Consider the following 20,593-nt stretch of genomic DNA (forward strand, 5'->3'; position numbering starts at 1 on the left):
TTTTATCGTCCTCCCCTTTCGATCAATAGCTAGGTCTCTTTAAAGACCTTCAGCCTCTTTCAAAAAAAAATGCAGTTTTCTTTTTTCTTTTTTGTTTCCGTTATGGTTTTTGAAACTTTGAAACCGATATTTGAAAATCTGTCGTTTTCAAAAGGGGCGCATCTTATGTTTTTCAAAAATTTTGTTTCATTTACCTAAGTTTTAGGTAAAATGAATATTTTTTTGAAGGCTCGGCTATGGCGGTGTTTAATGTTGTTTCCTTTTGAAAATAAATGAGTAATGAAACGAGATAAATGGGAGATTTTTTTTTTTTTTAAAGAATGCCACATCAGCCAGTTTTGAAAAATGAAGTTTTATTTTGTTTTTTGTTTTTTTTTCAAGTGGGGCGCCACATGTGTGTGGGCCCACTAACTATTTATAAGATAAAGAACACAAAAAAATAAAAATAAAAAGAAGAGGAATTTATAAAATTGGTGCCCTCTCCGAGTGGGTCCCGCTTGAAAATAAGAAATTTACCTGAGAATCTGAGTGTGATGCTAGTTCAAAGGCGGGTCCTACACCATTTATTTGAAAATAAAAAGCAAAAGAAATAACTCATTTTTGGAATTTTTATAATATGAGATAAAACTGTCTTTTTTCAAGAATTTGGAAGAAAATGGGTTTTTAGGGAAAAAATATTTATAAAGTAAATGTAAAAATTTTTGTAAAGAGATTTAAAAGTCCTTTCAAAAAGTTTTGAGATAAAATCTTTAAAATCAATATCCAGATTGTTTTTTTGAGAAAAACTTTTGTAATTCAAAGTCCTGGGGGTAAAATGGGAAAGGTTGGCAAATTTGAAGACCCAGGATTTTGAAATCAATTTTAAAAAGAGTTAAAACTCGAATCTGGATTGAAAATTTTGAAATCGAGAGTTTTTTGACCTCGAAATGACATGTTGTGCCGTGAAATGATATAAAGTGTTCATGCAATGCTATGCAAAGACATGTTCTATGAAATATCATTCTGAATCTAGAATTGGAAATTCTAACTTCTTTTGTCAGGAATAGGATTTTGAAAATTTGCAGCTTGAAAATGTTTTTGAACCTAAATATAGAAATTTGGAGGCTGAAGAATGGAATTTAGGACTTTCTGCAAGGTTCAATCTCAAAAAATAACCATTTTGCCCATCATTGCTTCCAGAGAACTGAAATGTGATGATTAGTGGAGATGTCAAGAAGGTGAGTGAAAATTTAGGGTGTTTACAGATGCCCCTCTTTGCTACTAAGCCGGCTTGTTGCCGAGCTTAGTGGCAAAGAAAAACACACCAAATTTGGGCTATATATAAACAAATTGCCCCAGTTAGAAGGATCCGACTGGGTATAGAGATATTAGCCCAGTGAGCATGGTAGATATGAAATGGAGAATGAAGAGGAATAGATTTGCTCTGTGAGAGCGAAGTTCAGGTTTTTGCCCTTATCCTGGATGGGACAGAAATACCTCGTACGGAATGAAGCTCAAGTTTGACCCTTGACCTGATTGGGGAATGAAATATCTCATCGAAATGAGACTCAAGTTTGTACCCTTAACCTGATTGGGCGGAAAATGGAATACCTCATCAAAGGAGGCTCAGGTTTGTACCCTTATCCTGATCGGGCGGAAAATGAAATACCTCATCAAAGAAGGCTTAGGTTTATACCCTTATCCTGATCGGGCGGAAAATGAAATACCTCATCAAAGGAGGCTCAGGTTTATACCCTTATCCTGATCAGGCGGAAAATGAAATACCTCATCAAAGGAGGCTAAGGTTTGGAATCTTATCCTGATCGGGTGGAAAATGAAATACCTCATCAAAGGATGCTCAGGTTTATACCCTTATCCTGAAAGGGCGGAAAATGAAATACCTCATCAAAAGAGGCTCAGGTTTATACCGTTATCCTGATCGAGCGGAAAATGAATGGTATGATGGAACCTTCGGATTTTGCACAACAAATCCGATAGGGGTTTTGCAAAAGGAAGAAAAATGGGGCCCCTAAAGCTTGAAAAGGGGTTGATCTTGGGCATCTCATTGTTGAGACTAAATAGCTTTTGAAATTGCCTTTTGCGAGAAAATGATTGGTGGTTCGACCTCGAACCGAAATGGGACTGTCTATGGTGGGACAGTGGGCACACAGAAAAGTGTGCGAATCCAAGAGCTCATGCTCTCAAGAAGGGAAGGAATCAAGTCTTTAAAAGGGATTTAAAAATTGGTGTCAGGATGTATCAAAGACGGACATCAAGCTCTCGCTTCGCGTCAAGATAGCTAGAAAATATTGTCAAAATGCTGAGAATTTTGTTGTCAATTCAAAGTATATGAAAATGATGCATATTGTTGCAAAAAATATTTCTTCTTTTCTACCTGAAGCATTACCTCCAGACGAGCTTCACTTCTTAGAATCAAGATTGGGAATCCAAATTGCTTGTGATTGACCTTCTTCAAGGAAGCCATCAATTTCCTTGATATGAACAGGAAAGAGAGAATTTAATATTATGAAAGCGATTGATGAAAGTATATTGATAATAGAATTTCACAAATTTAAAAAAGATTCTTGATAGATTTGGCAGTTTGATATCCTGGGAGCTTATCTCATGATAATCTTTCTGCATTCTTTTGGGCTTTCTTGGGTTTAGGTTACATTCTCCTTCATTCTGGAGATGTACTAGCTTTTTCTTTTCTCTTTCTTTTTCTTCTCTTGCTCTCTTTTTTTGGAAGGGTACGTCACAAACTCCTTCAACTTGGAGATATTTCGATCCTTCTTTGACGATAATAGCTCATGGGTTAGAGATCTTTGGATGATAGCTGAAATTAAATATCTTTCAGGGATTGTCGGGAGGTTCATCGCATTTGCCTTCATCTCGACAGTGCTTTGGACTTTCCTTGAAAGGATCTGTCACAAGCTCCGTCATCTTGGAGATGTTTCAAATCTTCTTTGTCTCCGGGGTTCTACTCGCTTAATTCGCTTTTATCTTGATGACAATTGAGAGATCCCTTTTGTGGATATTTAGTTGCAGCTTAAGTGATTTTGAGGAGACAGGGCTTGGGTGAATTCTCTCTTTTTTTAGCGCTCAGGATATTTCCACTGCCTCATTTTCACAAGAATGGTCTTTAAAGATGTGTCATTGACTGTGATCAATATCAATCACCTATGGCCTTGCAATAACATTGAATCTTCTTTTTTGGCCATATCGAGGATTTATCCTTCATCCTTTTTGGTTGGCCAATAAAAAGAATTTGAATTTTGAATCTCTTTTCGCAAAAGCTTCACTCTTTTGGAGGTAATGCTGAAGGTAAATTAAGGCAAAGATTTGTATAATAAAGTTTTTGAAATCAACAAATAATTTTGATTGACAAATTGACAAAATTTTCTTGAAATCCTGGGTGAAAGCGAGCATTTGAAGTCCGACTCAACACATCTGTGACGAAAATTCTCCTCTCTTTTTCCCCAAAAAGAGAGACTCGGGCTTAGCCCTTACCTGAATGGGAGATGGAAAATACTCTTCTTCTCCCTGAAGAGGAGGTGTTTGCAAAATGAACTTTCGAAGAGAAATTTAAGCTTTCGTCAAAGCTCCCTAATATTAGGCTTCTCTTATGGAAAGGGGGCCGATAGTAGTGAGGTCGGAAAATTGGGTCATGAAAAAACGAGTCCATCACACTCTCCCTAAAAAGAGGGTCCTCCATGACGAAAATGGCCTAGTATGAATGTAACGCCCCAAATATTTAACTTGAAAATTTAGGAATAAATTTTTTTTTTCTAAACAACAGCGGAAAAGCTTTATTAAATCCTTCGTCAAATTATTTGGGCGGGTTACAAGTAATAGCACAGACTCAAGGCATTTAAGTAAAATAAATTCTTGCATTGAAATACTACAAGTTATTATTTACAACTTAATGATTTATTACATGCCATATTTCTCAGGACATCCGAAGAAGATATGGTCACATGACACTGTCGTAGCGACGACCGCAATTGCTCGTCGTTCAGTTTCCTAAAAAACATTAATTCAAAAAGGGTCAGACTACCACGTCTGAGTAAGAAGCATAATATCCATATGAATGTGCACAGTGTCACGTGTACAAGTATATGTGTAACAAGTTTGGATAGAACTAATAACCATTTAACAATTGATAAATGTACAGGTCACTAAAGTCAAGCATTTCATGATATATTCCATCACATCCAAGCACGATCCATCATATGCATAAACCATATTCACATAAGTAATAACAACTTTGAAACTAATGTGGATGTACACCTGACTTAACTAAAGTGTGCATAAAGCACAAATATCAATGTTCAACACATCATTCATAAGTTATCACAGTTTCCATGTAAAGGAAAACCAATTTGAATCATGCCCTGCAGGAGTCACGGTTTACTCCGACATTTTCAACCTCAAGCAGTATGCAATTACTTGAAGATTTTTCTTAATGCACTGACTTTATGTTTCATCTTGTTAATTACCCTGTGGGTACGCACATGCATTCGACATCGTAGCGGACCAAGACCACACGGGGGTTTATTATTTTATAACCCGTATGACTAGCCGTACGGATATCCAACGGGGACGGTTCACGACCGAGAGAGTACTCCCCAATGGCTAGAACTAGAATTAGGATGCACCCTGTACTTCTGCAGAAGACTTGGATCTACCACCTAGGACGAATTGGTAGTCTTGGCCCCTTAACTCCGAGGACTGGGGACCGGGTGAGACGCCTCGCTCTCACCAAAACAAAAATTGTCCCACGGAGCTTGTACCATCTACCCTCTCCAAGGTAGACCATGGGTCCAGTAACATACACCGTCTTTCAGGTGTACCCAGAGCCCTGGGAAACCAGTAACATATACCGTTTTCAGGTATACCCAGTATCCCGGGAAACCAGTAACATATACCGTCTTTCAGGTATACCCAAAATCCCCTTAATTATTTTATATATGCATAATTTTTCATTCTTGTTTTGTTTGGATCCAGTAACATACATTGTCTTTTGGTGTACCTAGAACTTTGGGGAAAATCCAGTAACATATACCCTCTTTCAGGTATACCTAGAATCCCAAATAGAGCCCTGGGAAACCAGTAACATATACCGTGGTCAGGTATACCCAGTATCTAGAATTTTCATTTATGTCATCAGGTATTAATTTAACTTTTGTTTTTGGTGCTAGGGTATACATATCGTACGCCTCTGGTTACGCCACAACATAACATCATTCAACTTTATCAGTTCTTAAGTGTTCGTATGGCACTACGATGGTCCCGCAGACCGCAAGCTCGATTTTTTTAACTTTCGCCTGATCATGGCATGTCAAATGCCCTTTATTTAGCATTTTCTCTTCAAACAACATATACAAATCGACTTTGAACATGGAAATAATCATTTTCATGCAATTACCATGAAATCAATTCATATCATAAGTGCCCACATGGCACCACAAGAGTTTTGTATGCCTAGCTTCAATATTGTACCACCATGCCACGTGGTCTTCCTTAATTGATTAGTTATAACAGGCATATGCATTTAACAAGTCACATACAAAACTATAATCAATATGAATACTTCATTGCTATCTCGTTCACTTGTCATATGCATCAATACGTTTAACATTCTTTTCATAAGCATATAATAAAATTGACATATTATCCAAACATGTGTACTACCATATGCTTTTACCATAGCTAATGTATGTACATGATAGAAAATCTCAGACCCACTCTGAGTATGTGCATATTAGTGAATCTCAAATGCAACACATGTTTCAAAAGAAAATCTTATGGCGGCTTCAGGTTCCTAGTAGGTTTGAAATATGACCGTCATAATTTAGATAGTGTATTTGTATTCATCGTCAGAAACAATACTCTATACTATCATAATTTTCACCTTTCTCTTTGTCATGAACAAGATCGCGCATTCTTGATAGGTATGCATATTCAATCATGTGTGACAAATTACCAGTGATAACTTGGCAATGGCCGTTGAGACCTACCTACATATATATATATATATATATATATATATATATATATATATACATATATACATACTTGATGTTCTGTATTTTATTTTCTCTCTAGGCTAGGGTGTACGCTTTTGTACCCCATTATTAGTACGCCTTCATGGCACATAACTCTTCATAGGTGCTTCCACATGATACTACGAGCTCTTGCATATACTGTCACATGATAGTTATATAAGTTCAATGGCAGCTGTAGGTTTGCATATATTATAATGTGACTATCATGAATCCCATGACAGGTTTTCGTTCATAGTAGAGTCGCACTCGCTGCAACTACATGAAATCTAGAATTTATTTATTTATCTTTTTTATTGATTCAATGATATGCATGAAGGTCGTGTAAGCTGATCGGCTCAATCGAGAAATCCACTAACACATTATGTATGCAAGTTATTTCCAAGATGTAATTTTTTTTTTTACCATCGACGACGTGTGTACAGGTCGCAGCTTTCCAGCTGTGCCATTGGCACAAGTGGTGCTGACAACACCAGCAGGAGCAGCGTGTGCTGCCCTGCGAAGTGGGTCACGACCTGCCCTTACCACTAGGGTCAGACCCAAGATGGTACTTACTCAGACCATGGATTTACCAAACTGACGTTGGGCTATTTCATAGCTAATAGGGTCTCACTTCTCTCAAAAATTTATGTATACATTTAATCGTACTTACTTTGGTCCAAACGATACACTTACACCCTGTCAATATTTTTACAAGGGGAATATGCTTATTCCTAACCGAAAGCGTACAGGTCGATTTATCCCGACCTGTGGCCTGCTGTAATATGAGAGCAACTCCTACTCCTAAGCATTTGGACCAGACGTTTGGTGTTAAACCCCCCCTTAACCTGTGTCGTGAATATGCATGCTGGGGTGTATAACCACGTAGCCCGATGCTTAGAGACAGATATATATATTTTTTTCCACTTGTGAACCCAGGTAACTACTATCAAAACAAATCTCATCAAGATGAATGTTGCTGAGATACTATTATGCAACTACAAGAACCAAGTCTCAGTGCAACAAAACTATTGAATACTCACCCACGCACACGTACCGAATTTGAGAGGGAAATATTTTTTTTCATTAGCGTTAAGATACTTTGGGTCTAGACCTAACAGATCTGAATTTCAATTTTTGTATATTGCACATACTCTGTTCATTTATACATTGAAACAGATTTCAATGTCTCGTGCCACCCTATGTACTCAGTTTAATACATCACTGTATTGGTTTGAGCATTATTTTCTTATAATCATGTTATAAGTTTTGTACTCAATATTATTACGTTGGTGATTGTTGGGAGATGTCACCATTAATGAATTACAATAAAAATCTGATCTTACCTCTTTATTTCTGATTTTCATAGATATATAATTATTCTCACCCTAATAATATGATAATGTACAATTTATCACCCGATGAGATATGGTCATGCATATCTATTTGTTGTTTGCCCAAATCTAAGTAACCTACATACTAGAAACATAATAGTGCACACACTATGAGCATCTAATCATGCATTTTTTTTTCTACTGGAAAATTTCTGTTTTCTAACATAAACAAATCCACAAGCTTGACTAATAATTTCATCACTAATACGTGCTGATCAAAAATGAAACTTTTAGCAACTTACTACATGGGAAAATCGACAACCACTAACTACACGTTTTATGCCAAACAATGACATGGCTGAACAAAAATGAAAATTATAGAACTTCACATGAGAAAATCGACAAACACTAACTACACGTTTTATGCCAAACAATGACATGGCTGAATAAAAATGAAAATTCCAGAACTTCACATGAGGAAATCGACAAACACCATGGCTATTTTATACGGCTAGACGTATGCATTTTCCTACGCATTTTCAAAAGATCTGCAACATACGTGTCTCACAAGACACCAAACACATGCATAGTGATACAAGGCCCCTTACCTTGTGAAGATAGAAAAATCTGTATTTGAGCTTTGTTCGACCTCTCATATTTTTTTTTCTCTCGTAGTGACAGAAACAGCCTGGTTCTTGTCTCTAATGGTGGAGGAACGACTCGTTGAAGACCATAGTTCGAAGGTTAACTTGCTTCTACTCCTCACGTGCGTCGAATGATCCCTTGCAAGGTTTCCCTCAGAGCTAATGGAGGTGAGGTTAGAACGAAAATGGAGAAACCTCGGTTGATAATGGAAAACGTGAAGGGATAGAAAGATTGATCTCCAGAAGGTCGAATTTTGTAAAGTCTCACCAACTACCATTTTTTTTTTCATTACAGCCTGCCCAAAACGGCAGGCCATCTTCCATTCTTGATGCTGCCTCTTCACCTTCCTCATTAAAGGATTTTCCCAAACGTTCTTTCCCCCCTCCCAAGTTCATTATTGATTAAAAATCTTATTAAATTTGGTTGGGGCTTTCCCCTTTGGGAAAAACGCCCAGTCCACTTCGTGTGCCACCCCATTCCACATTTAAAATCGTCTTAAATGGGAATGGGTAACGTCCTCTCTAATTTCATGATCATGAAAGATAACGGCCATTACCTTTTGGTACGTTGCTCCAGCATTCTTGAGCCCAAAAGGCATAACTGTATAGCAGAAAGTGCCCCAAGGCGTAGTAAAGAAAGTCTTTGATTGGTCGCGGGCGGCCAACTTAATCTGATTGTAGCCGGAATATCCATCCATGAAAGAGAACATGGCATGTCCTGCCGTGCTGTCAATTAAGAGATCAATGCTTGGAAGTGGATAATCATCTTTCAGAGTCGCTTTATTGAGGTCTTTGAAATCTATGCAAATCCTCACTTTGCCGCTTTTCTTTGGAACAACGACAATATTGGCTAACCAATCTGGGTAATCAATAGTTCGAATGAATCCTGCTTTGAGCAGATCTTTGAGTCCTTCTTTGACCTGTTGTTCTATTCTGGGATCCATTTTTCTCAGCTTCTGCTTAACTGACTTAGCATCTGGCTTCAAAACGAGGCGGTGTTCGACTAATTTTGGGTCTAAGCCCGGCATATCTTCATATGTCCATGCGAACACTTCTTCATGTTGCTTGAGGAAATTAGTAAGCCTTTCATTTTCTTTCGGGCTTAGATTGGTACCGATCTTTAAAATCTTGGGATTGTCCTCTGAACCGATATTGACATCTTCAGTCGGATCTTGTACTAGAGCAGATGGTTCATCCTGTTTCTGAACTGAGGCAAACTCTGGTAATTCCTGAAGAGACCGATCAAATTTTGCATAATCATCTGACTGCTTTGCAACCTTGTCATCTTCTGTGCTTGCTTTGACTCGATGAATTGTTGTCGATTTCTGAAAAGCCTTTGGATTGAGAACGAGCTTCTTGATTGCTCGGGAAGTCATTCTGAAATTTCAGATAAGAAATTTGATTCAGGTAAAATTGTCCATCATAAGACAAACAATCATTTGAAAAGAACCATGCATAAACTGACATTGAAATTAGGAGTTAGGGAAAAAGGAAACGGAAGGCATTCAGATAGACAAAGAAAATAGACATTTTATTGATTTGAATTGATCCAAGACATGGGGACATTTATTTTGAAAGGAATAGAAAGGAAGTGAAACAATGATTTCTTAATGTGCCTCCTTAACAAAAATAGTCTTCTTTTGTTGGCCTTCACCGGAGAATCTTTGTCCTGCTCTGCGGGAACGATGCTTCTGAATCATTGGCTCTATGCGACCATCTTCATTTTTGCCCAGTCCCTTGAAGGGTTGATAATCATGCTTCAGAAGTAAATCAAATCCCTTTCTTGCTCTCATGAACTGTGGAAACAACGGGTGATCTTTGATAGTGTTGTAGTCGATTCGTCCTCCAATCTTGAAGAATTTGGGACCTCTCCATCGGGTCATGGCTACAGTGTGCAGAGCTAATTCTGAGGATGCCTGGAGTATTTTTTGACTTTCTTCGAGATTGACTTCTTCACTTTCCCTGATGCTAGGGATATCTGCAGTGAATGACGGTCGAGGGATCTGTTATCATCGTAAAAAAATTTCCCTCCCCTGCGAGAGAGAAACGAATTTCGCGAGTCAAACTCAACCAAAGTTTTGAAAATGGTTTTTTGAAAATTAACTCACCTCCGTTTTAAAAATTTGCGGGAAAATTCCGTGGAATGGGATCCGCCTGTCGGTACGAGGTTCAACCGTTCCTGGCGCCTTTACCGAGGTAATTGAACCAACAACCAATTATGTGTTTTAACTTGACTCAAATAGCTAAATTATGCTCTATTTTTCCTAGAATGCACAAAGAATCAGGCTTATGCTATGGAATTTTGAAAAATGCAAGTTTGAGAAAATATGATGTTTGCTTTGGAAAATAGAAATGCATTTGGAAAAGGATTGGAAAAGTGCTTGAAAATTGAATTCCTGTGAAAAATCATTGAATTTCATTCGAAATCAGAAATTTGCATTGGAAAGTGATTCCTCAGGAAAACTTGAACTTTGGAAAATCTATTTTGAAATTTGGAATTGCTTTTTTGAGAAAATGGATTTGAAAATTCTAAGAAAATCAGGAAATTTATTGGAAAAGGGATTTATGAAAAAGGAAAATGAATTCTCAGGAAAACGGGAATTCTGAGAAGATGGATTTCTGAAAACTTTGGATTTTGAAATTTGAGAATTTTAAAGCATAGGAAAATCTTGATTTGAACTTGGGAAATGCTTTGAAATGTCATTTGAAAACTTAGGATTTTGAGAAAATCAGATCCTGAGAAAGACTTGGAAATTCTTGAGAAAACTGATTTTTTTTGAAATTGAAATTGGAAAATGAATTTGAAAACAATGCAATTTGAATAATATGAATGAATGAATATGAATTTGAAAAGGGAACTTCATTAAGGAATTGAGAAATCCTTTTAAAACTTTGAGAAATGCAGTGCATTTTTAAAGTTAGCCTAAGAGTGTAGGCTGAATGTGGCTAATATGAAGATCATAAATCTTGGTTTTCTTCGTATTCTGACTATGGCCATAAATACGAATCCCACCGAGTTTATAAACTCCATAAGTGCTTGTGCATGTGCCATTCGTGTAAACCATAGTGAATTTGAAATAATGTGCATGAATCATACATCACATATTGAAATTTACATAAATTAAACTATATGCAATGCAACACTATTCTAAGCAGAAAAGTAACTCTTATTCCAAATATTACATTGATTTTTACATTGAACTGAAATAAAAGAAATAAAAGCTAAATCTTCTTCTTGAATGTTCCTGCAAAACTAGAAAACAAGGTTAGCACAAAAATGTAGGTTTTTCTGAATTTATCCGAAAATATAGGAAATTATCGGATATTATTCAGATATAAACCCAAAATCATACCCTTTTTGATATAAACATGATAAATAATGAATAAATTTTGAAAATAAACTTGAAAATTAGAAATTGGGGTCAAAATGACCAAAATACCTGAGATAACCTTGAAATCAGGGTTTTCTGAAAGAATTTTTGTAAATTTTGAAAATTTGAAAATCAAATGAAATAGATCAAACATAATATGATGAAATATGATGATATGCATGAAATTTTGGAGAATTAGAAATGGAAATTTCGAAATTTAGGTCAAAATGACCAAAATACCCCTGATAACAAGACTATGGCCTTGAAACCAGGGTTTTCTGAAATAAATTTTGCAAAATTGAAAAATATGAAATGCAAAGGAGATTGAAATTAACCCTAATATGATTCTACATGCTTATGTACATGATAAAAACCCTAAAATGTCGAAAATATCATAAAATATCAAATTTAACCTGATTTTCGCTTGATTTTCGCTTCTGAATTTAAAGATAAACTAACACATGGAGCAAATGAACTTGGAATTAAACCAAATTTGGCATGGACACCTAAAATAACCTTAAAAACATAATGGAACTCGAAAATCTAAGTTTTTTGTTTTTTTAAATATGGAAATTCAAATAAAAACCCTAAATTTTGTGATTTTTTGCCTAAAATGTTGATTCTAAAGGGGATTTAGGATATCAAATTTCCATAAAAATTTCCCAAATTTTATGGGGTGACAGAGGACAGTAAGGCAAGGATTTTTGCATTTTACACTCTCTGGTTTTGACCTATGGTCGGAGTTATTCCACTCTAGGATTTAGGGGAAACAGACAAGTTTCGGTAGAAAACATGGGAAAAATGGAAGACAAATGGGAAAAAGGCTGAAATTATGGGAAAATGTCCATGACAAACAGAGTAAGATTTGATCTTTTGACACCATTGGAATTTGGGTTATGGTTTGGAAAAGGCCATACTGTTATCAGAGACCTAAATCTCTGAGATTTCTGGACATTGGAATCTATTAGACAGAAAGGGAAAATCCGGGAAAAATAATGAAACAGATCCAAAAATTCCCAAATTTTGGGAAATGAAAGGAAATTATGTTAGGAACAACTTTTATGTTGAAAGTGTTTTGCAGACGGGCTACGGATTGAACAAACTTGGTGCATTAGGGTCTGTCTATACCCTGACAAAAGAAAATCGAGATTTTCCCAGGGGTCTGGGAAATCCGATTTTTTACAAAGATCAAAACTAATTAGAAAAACTTGAAAATTTCTAGATCATTAGTATATTCAATCATTAATCCACCGTGATTTTTGGAAAACAATCTGGATCTCCCATGAGGGTGGTGTCGGAGGTTCTTGTCTGCTAAAGCGGAAATTGAAAGTTCGGAGAGACAGAAAACCCGATTTAGGGTTTTATTTTGTTCATGGGGTTACAAAACTCGAATGAAACCAATTTTTTTACAAGAAATTAAGAACATATAAATCTAACAATATTAAAATTTTAAGAATTTATTGATGGAATTTTAAACAAGAAATGATGACTGGTCTTGACAAGTAATATCAGAACCTGTAGATTCCTAGGCAAATGCTAATGAAACTATCAAAATGATAAAACGACTTAAATAAAATACCTAAGACATGTGATTTTCACTAAAATGATGCTTAAAATAAAATAAAAAAAACAGGGAGATATGAACTATATCAATATGGCTACGGTGGAGGAAGGATTCGATCCATTTGTTAGATGGATCCTTGCATTTCCATAGCATGAGCTACCAGGAATCCAAAATCATGAAATGAATTTCTCAATCATACAAGAATAAAATTCTAAACCAGCTTTTGGACTAACATCATAAGAGCGATTTATAAAGAAAATATCTTACCTTGGCTGGGCTGGAGACCTTGGAACCGGGGCTGGTTCGCTTTGAGGTGGAGAGAAGCTGTAATCGCCAAGGAGATCGGAAGATGGTTGGAGATGGAGGCTGCTTCAATGCTTGAGGGGATGGTGGCGCTGGGATTGTAAGGAAGGAGATCGACTAGCAGGTAGCGCTGCTAAGGAAGGCTGGAGGCTGGTGTTGAGAGGTTTGCTAGATGGAGGTAGTTGCTGGAGTTGAAGTAGACACACCGTAGGGCTGAAGGAAGATGTTGTTGCTGGCTGCAAGGTTGGAGGTGATTGCTGCAGCAAACTGGAAGGCGATAGATGTATTGAGGGTGGAGGTTGCTTCAAAGTGAAGGTCGGCTGAAGCAAGATGGAAGCTGAACCTTGAAGACGTGGCTGAGCTGGGCGTGGAGGCTGCTGAACCGATGGAGTGGCTGCAACGATGGGGCTGCACCTTGTTGATGGACTGGAGCCAAGGGCTGATGGGCTGTGTCTCTTTTTGCTAAAAGTTGTAGCCAAGGCTGCTGTTAAGAGCTTGGAGAGTTGTGCAATGGGGAAAAAAAAATTTGCTGTGGCTGTGGCAGCAAAAGAGAGAAGGAGAGAGAGAGAGAAAAAGAGAGGCGTGAGATGGGATTTCTTGGCAGCCGTATGGCTATTTTTTTTTGTATGAAACTTAGGTTTTGATTTTCATCAAAACCTAAGTTTCTATTATTATCTAAAGAGCCATACATATTCGGCTATGACTGGGGAAAAAGAAGGAAGGAAGGAAGGGAAGAAGGAAAGAAAGAAGGAAAAGAAAATGAAGAAAAAGAAAGAAAAGGGAAAAAGAAAGGAAAGAAAGAAAATGAGGGAAAAAGGAAAAGTGAAAGAAAAATGAGGAAAAAAATGGAAAGTAGGGCTGGAGGCTTGGGCGACCACCTTGTGGGTCCCACCTCTCTAAAATGCAAAATAAATAAATAAATAAATAAATAAATAAACAAATAAAAGAAAATTGAAAGGAATAAAAGAATATTTTTTTTTAATAAAACAGAAATGTAAATGAGTGGGCCATCTCAGAGCGGGTCCAAATTCTACTTTTGAAATTTATTTTGACGATTAGAGGGGTAAAATAGTCTTTTCAGAAAATTTCCATGCGAAACGAGCTATTTTTGGCAGTTTTTAAAACGAGCTCGGATTTTGAAATTCAATACCCCATCGCGAAGCAAATCCAGTGTAGAATTTAAAAATTTGATTTTGAAAGAAATCCAGATTGTTTTTCTCAAGAAAATACTTCCAAATTTATTTCTAAACGAAACGAGCTATTTTTGGCAGTTTTTGAAACGAGCTCGGATTTTGAAGTTCAATACCCTGCTGCGAAGCAAATCCAATGTAAAATTCAAAAATTTGAGTTTGAAATAAATCCAGATTATTTTTCTTGAGAAAATATTTCTAAATTTAGATTCTTGGGGGTAAAAATATCAATTATGGAAACCCAGGGTTTGAAATTGATTTCTGAAAGCTTTTAAAACTCGATCTGGATTGAAATTTATAAAACTGGAGTTCTGGACTTCGAAAATGAAATGAAATGCGATGAAATGCTGAGAAATGATATGAAATGATGAGAAATGACATGAAATGCTATGCGAAATGCTAACCTTGAATAAAGAATTTTGGATGTCAGACCCCGATTGACACTTGTATTAGTTTAAAAAGCATTAAAATTGATAAAATTTGCAAAATAGCTCAAGAAATGGTTTTCGGGACTCTATTGGGTCAGAGTGACACTGAAAATTGGGGTTCGAGCTGGATTGAACTGAGATGAGCTAGATTGAGCTAGGTTTTAGAGTTTCAGAACTCAAATGAACTAACCAGGCACTGACTCAACTGATATTTCCGACTAAATTTTCAAGAAAAGCTGCCATTTTTAGAGAAATGGTACGGAATGGTCACTAGAGTGAAGTGAATTACGAACTTGAGCTGACTTTGAGCTAAAAAAAGGTCAATAATACTAACATGAACTAAAATCGAAGCTCGAACACTAGCTTAATTGGCTGAACTCAACTCAATTTTAGCTGAAAGAGCTGAAATGGACTAAAATGGGCTCCTGGACACTTGGAAATGGTTTTGAACTGAAACTGGAGTGCTTGAACTTCTGATGAGCTCAAGTTAGACTCTGTAGAGTATGACTGACTATGAATGACTGACTTGGAGACAATTAGCTTGAATTTGAGCAAGAAATGAGCTCATTTCTGAAGAAATGATCCCATTTTGGCAGGAATGATCAGAAATGAAATTGACTTTCTCATTGTGAGCTCAAATGAATTTGAAATGACTGATGTTCTAAATGTTTTGAACTGACCAGTGAGCTTTGTTGACTCCGACTGACTAGGGTCCGGGATGGCCTAGGGGTAAAATGGTAATTTTCCTAATGAAAGTGGGTAAAATGGTAATTTTCTGAAACTGACTCGGGATTTGACTCCTACACTGACCTAACAGGTTTGGCACTATACGGGGAGGGTTATTTGAGAATGGATGAGGAAAATTTGGGGTGTTTACAGATGCCCCTATTTGCTACTAAGTTGGCTTGAAGACGAGCTTAGTGGCAAAGAAAAACACACCAAATTTTGACTATAAAAATGCCCCAGTTTGAAGGATCTGACCGGGTATGAAGAAATTAGCCATAATGAAAATGGTAGATATGAAGTGAAGAATAAAGAAGAAAATTTTACTTCAAAAGGAAGTGAGATTCAGGTTTTGCCCTCAACCTGGATGGGACGGAAAATACCTCGTGTAGAAACGAAGCTCAGGTTTGACCCTTAACCTGACCGGAGAATGAAATACCTCATCAAAGGAGGCTCAGGTTTGTACCCTTATCCTGATTGGGCGGAAAATGAAATACCTCATCAAAGGAGGCTTAGGTTTGTACCCTTATCCTGATTGGGCGGAAAATGAAATACCTCATCAAAGGAGGCTCAGGTTTGTACCCTTATCCTGATTGGGCGGAAAAATGAATTGAATCCTCGAAGGAAGAAACCATGATGGAACCTTCGGATCTCCGCACAATGAGTCCGATAGGGGTTTTGCAAAAGGATGAAATTGGGGTCCCTAAAGCTTGAAAAGGGGTTTGATTTTGGGCGCCTCATTGTTGAGACTAAATAACTTTTGAGATTGATGACCTTTTGCGAGGAAATGATTGGTGGCTTAACCTCAAGCCAAAATTGGACTGTCTATGATGGGACAGTGGGGACACAGGGAAGTGTGCGAATTTGAGAGCCCATGCGCTCAGATTATACCAACAGAAGGGAAGGAATCTTGAAAACTCCCGTTATCAAGTCCTTAAAAGGGATAACAACTGATGTCAGGATGCGCCAAAGAGGAACCTCAAACTCGCGCTTCACGTCAGGATGGCTAGAAAATATTGTCAAAATGTTGAAAATTGTTGTTGATTCAAAATATTTGAAAGTGATGCACATTGTTTTGAAAATATTCCCTCTTTTCTACCTGAAGTATTACCTCTGACTGGGCTTAACTCCATAGAATCAAGATTCGAATTCAAATTGCTTGCGATTGGCTTTCTTTCAAGGAAGCTATCAATTTCCTTGATATGAGCAGAAAAAAGAGTATTCTTGATATTGTGAAAGCAATTGGTGAAAGAATATTGATAATAGAATTTCACAAAATTTTAAGAGGATTCTTTGACCGATTTGGCAGTCTGATATCCTGGGATTCTCTCTCATGACGATCTTTTTGCCTACTTTTTTTTTTGGCAGAATTAGAGCTCTCTTGGGTTTTTGGAGATTACATCATCCTTTATTTTGGAGATGTCTTGACTTTTCTCTCTCTTTTTTTTAGAAGGGTACGTCACAAACTCCTTCATCTCAGAGATGCTCTGATCCTTCTTTTCTCTCAGGGATTATATTGACAGTTATTGGCTCTTTGGTTGGAAATCTCTTGATGATAGTAGAAATTAAATATCCTTTAGGGTTTGTCGGGAGGCTCATCGCAGTCGCCTTCATCTTGACGGTGCTCTGAACTTTCCCTGGAAGGATCCATCACAAACTCCGTCATCTTGGAGATGATTCAAATCTTCTTTGGCCCCGGGGGTGTACTCTCCTAATTCACCTTCATCTTGACGACAGTTGGGAGATCTCTTTTGCAGATATTTAATTACAGCTTTAGGTGATTGAGGAAATATAGGGATTGAATAATATTTTATGTATCACCCAGGATATTTCAACTGCTTTATTTTCCAAGAATGATCTTTAAAAATGTGCCATTGACTGCGATCAATACTGATCACTTATAGCTTTGCAACAATATTGAATTTCCTTTGCTGGCCATATCGGGGATTTATTCTTTATCCTTTTGGTTGGCCAATAGAAAGAATTTGAATTTTGAATCTTTCTTCACGAAATATTTGTCCTTTCGGAAGTAATACTAAAGGTATTCTGAAGTAATGTTTTTGTGCAATAAAAATTTTGAAATCAACAAATATTTAATGACAAATTGGCAAAATGTTCTTGAAATCCTTGGTGAGAGCGAGCATCTGAAACACAACGCAACGTACCCATGACAAAAATTTTCTTCCTCTTTCCCCAAAGGAGAAGATTCAGAAATTGGAAATAGGAATTACTCCTCTCTTCCCTGAAGAGGAGGTGTTTACAAAATGAACTTTCGAAGAGAAATTAAGCTTTCGTCAAAACTTCCTAACATTAGGCTTCTCTTATGGAAAGGGGGTCGGTAATGGTGAGGTCGATGAATTGGTCATGAAGGAGCGAGTCCATCACACTCTCCCTGAAAAAAGGGTCCTCCATGATGAAATAGCCTAGTATGAAATAGTGAGCACAAGGAAAGCGAACTTCCGTCGAAGCTCTCCCTGAACTAAGGGTTCCTTGTATGAAATTTGAATTTTGTTTTGCAAATGGTGCACATAGACATGAGTCCCTTCAAACTCTCCCTGAAAAGGGGCTAGGTGAACAGAGGATAGCATGCGAAAAGAACGAGCTCCCTTGAACTCTCCCTATAAAAAGGGTTTCTCGCAAGAGAAAATGATTGAAATTGGTATTGAGTGACCAAAAGGTCGAAATTGGAATTTGGAAAATTTGAAATTTTGAAATTTGAAATTTGATATTTGAAAATGGAAATTTAGAATTTGAAATTTGGAAATTGAAAATTGATTGACCCGAAGGTCAAAATTGGAATTGATTGACCCAAAGGTCGAAATTGAAATTGGTTGACTCAAAGGTCGAAATTAGAAATTTGGAATTTGAAAATTGAAAATTGGGAAATTGATTGACCCGAAGATCAAAATTGGAAATTTGGAAATTGATTGACCTGAAGGTCGAAATTGGAATCTTGGAAATTGGGTGGCTTGAGGGCCGAAATTGGTAATTGGATGGCCTGAAGGCCGAAATTGAAAATTGGATGGCCCAAGAGCCGAAACTGGTAATTGGAATTTCAACTTTGATGAATGATCAACACAAAGACTGAACCCGAGAGGTTGAGTGATACGACCAACCAGGGAGACACTAACCACGAGTGCTCAACTTTGAAAGAACACCAGCATGAATGCCGGGTTTTGAAAATATGTCAACATAGACATTGGATTTTAAAAATGTACCAGTTCGATCACTGGATTTTTTAAAAACACACCAGTTTGAGCACTGGATTTTGAAAATGTACCAGTTCGAGCACTGGATTTTGAAAACCTACCTTGTTTTTAAATTGAAATTTGAATTTTTGAAAGAGACCTGTGCTATTAAAATATTTGGGAATTGGAACGAGAATGATTGTCAGGGTCTCAGGATTATCCCTTATCCTGAATGGGTAGCGAACTTGATGCAAATGCATGCCCGTGAATGCAGATGTATGCAAATATGAAAAGGATATAAATGAATGCACATGCATGCAAAATGAGAGATTTGTTTATCCTTCCTGCGTACAGGGTATTTGTAGATAAAGACAAAGTTTTAAAAATGCCCCAGTATAACTGGGAAAGGAGAATCTGGTCATTATTTGAAGAAAATTTGAGGAAGTACAAAGAATAATTTAAGTATAGAATTTTTTCAAATGTCGAGCATTGATGGGATCAGGTAATTCCACTCCGTCGGCATTGATGAGCCGATATGAATTACGAGGTAATGCCTCTTTGACAACATAGGGATCTTCCCAATTTGGTGACTACTTGTCACCTGGGCGGTGCTATTGATAAGCCGTTGATTTGAGCACTAGATCATTGACTCGAAATTTTCTTTCAATGACGGATTTTGCATATTGTCTGGCTATCCTCTGACGATATGATTGAGCATGCTTTGCTGCTCTGAGTCTTCTTTCATCTAGCAAATCAAGTTGTACTAGCCGTTGTTGCTGATACTGATCAAGAGGTAATTCGAGAAGTGATGCAAATTTCAGAGCAGGTTTCTGAACATGTAGAGGCAATACTACTTCGGTTCCGTAGACAAGTTCTGACGGAGTAGCATTAGTTGGAGTTCGAATGGTGGTTCGATACGCCCACAATGCATCATGAATCTTCTCATGCTAGTCACGGCCTGTTTCCAAAGTTCGCTCCAGGATTCGAATCAAAATCTTATTGGTGGCCTCTGCTTGGCCATTTCCTTGAGGATAATAAGGAGCGAAGAAATGATGATGGATTTTGAACTTCAAACAGAAAGTCCTCATTGTCTCATTCTTGAAATGACTGCCATTATCTGACACAATATCATGTGGTATGCCAAAATGAAATAGGATATTCTTATGGATGAATAAGACCACTTGTCGACCTTCTACTGTGCGTAGAGTGACTGCTTCTACCCATTTAGTAAAATATTCTGTTGCAGCAAGAAAATATTTATGGTCATTTGAAGAAGGAGTAATGGGGCCAACAACATCAAAAGCCCACATAGAAAATGGCCATGGCGAGATGACAGATTGCAAATATGTCGCTGGCGCATGAATGGAAGGTGCATGCATCTGGCATTGAACGCACTTCTTCACAAAATGATAACAATCTTGTTGCATAGTTCTCCAGTAATATCCTGCTCGGATGATTTGTTTAACAAGAGTTTGGTAGCCAACATGACCACCGCAGATACCTTCATGTGCTTCTTGCACAACTTCTTTGGCTTCTTCTTCATCCAAACATCTGGAATATTCAGAGCTGAATCCACGATGATAAAGGACGTCAGCAAGAATAAAATATCGAGCAGACATGCGCTGAATCGCTCGCTGCTCTTTCTTTGAGATTTCTAAAGGAAATTTGCCAGTTTCAATGAAATTCTTGATGTCATGATACCAAGGCTTCTTCTTTTGCTCAGCCTGGTTTATCTGCTCTACTGGGACGAAAACAGGTTGATCAAGTCTGCCAATTTCAAAGGAGCGACAAGATTCTCCGCTCTTGAAAGACATTATGGATCCCA

The sequence above is a fragment of the Nuphar pumila genome, chromosome 7 (genome assembly GCF_984573655.1).
Source record: "Nuphar pumila chromosome 7, dmNupPumi1.hap1.1, whole genome shotgun sequence".
Taxonomy (NCBI): Eukaryota; Viridiplantae; Streptophyta; class Magnoliopsida; order Nymphaeales; family Nymphaeaceae; genus Nuphar; species Nuphar pumila.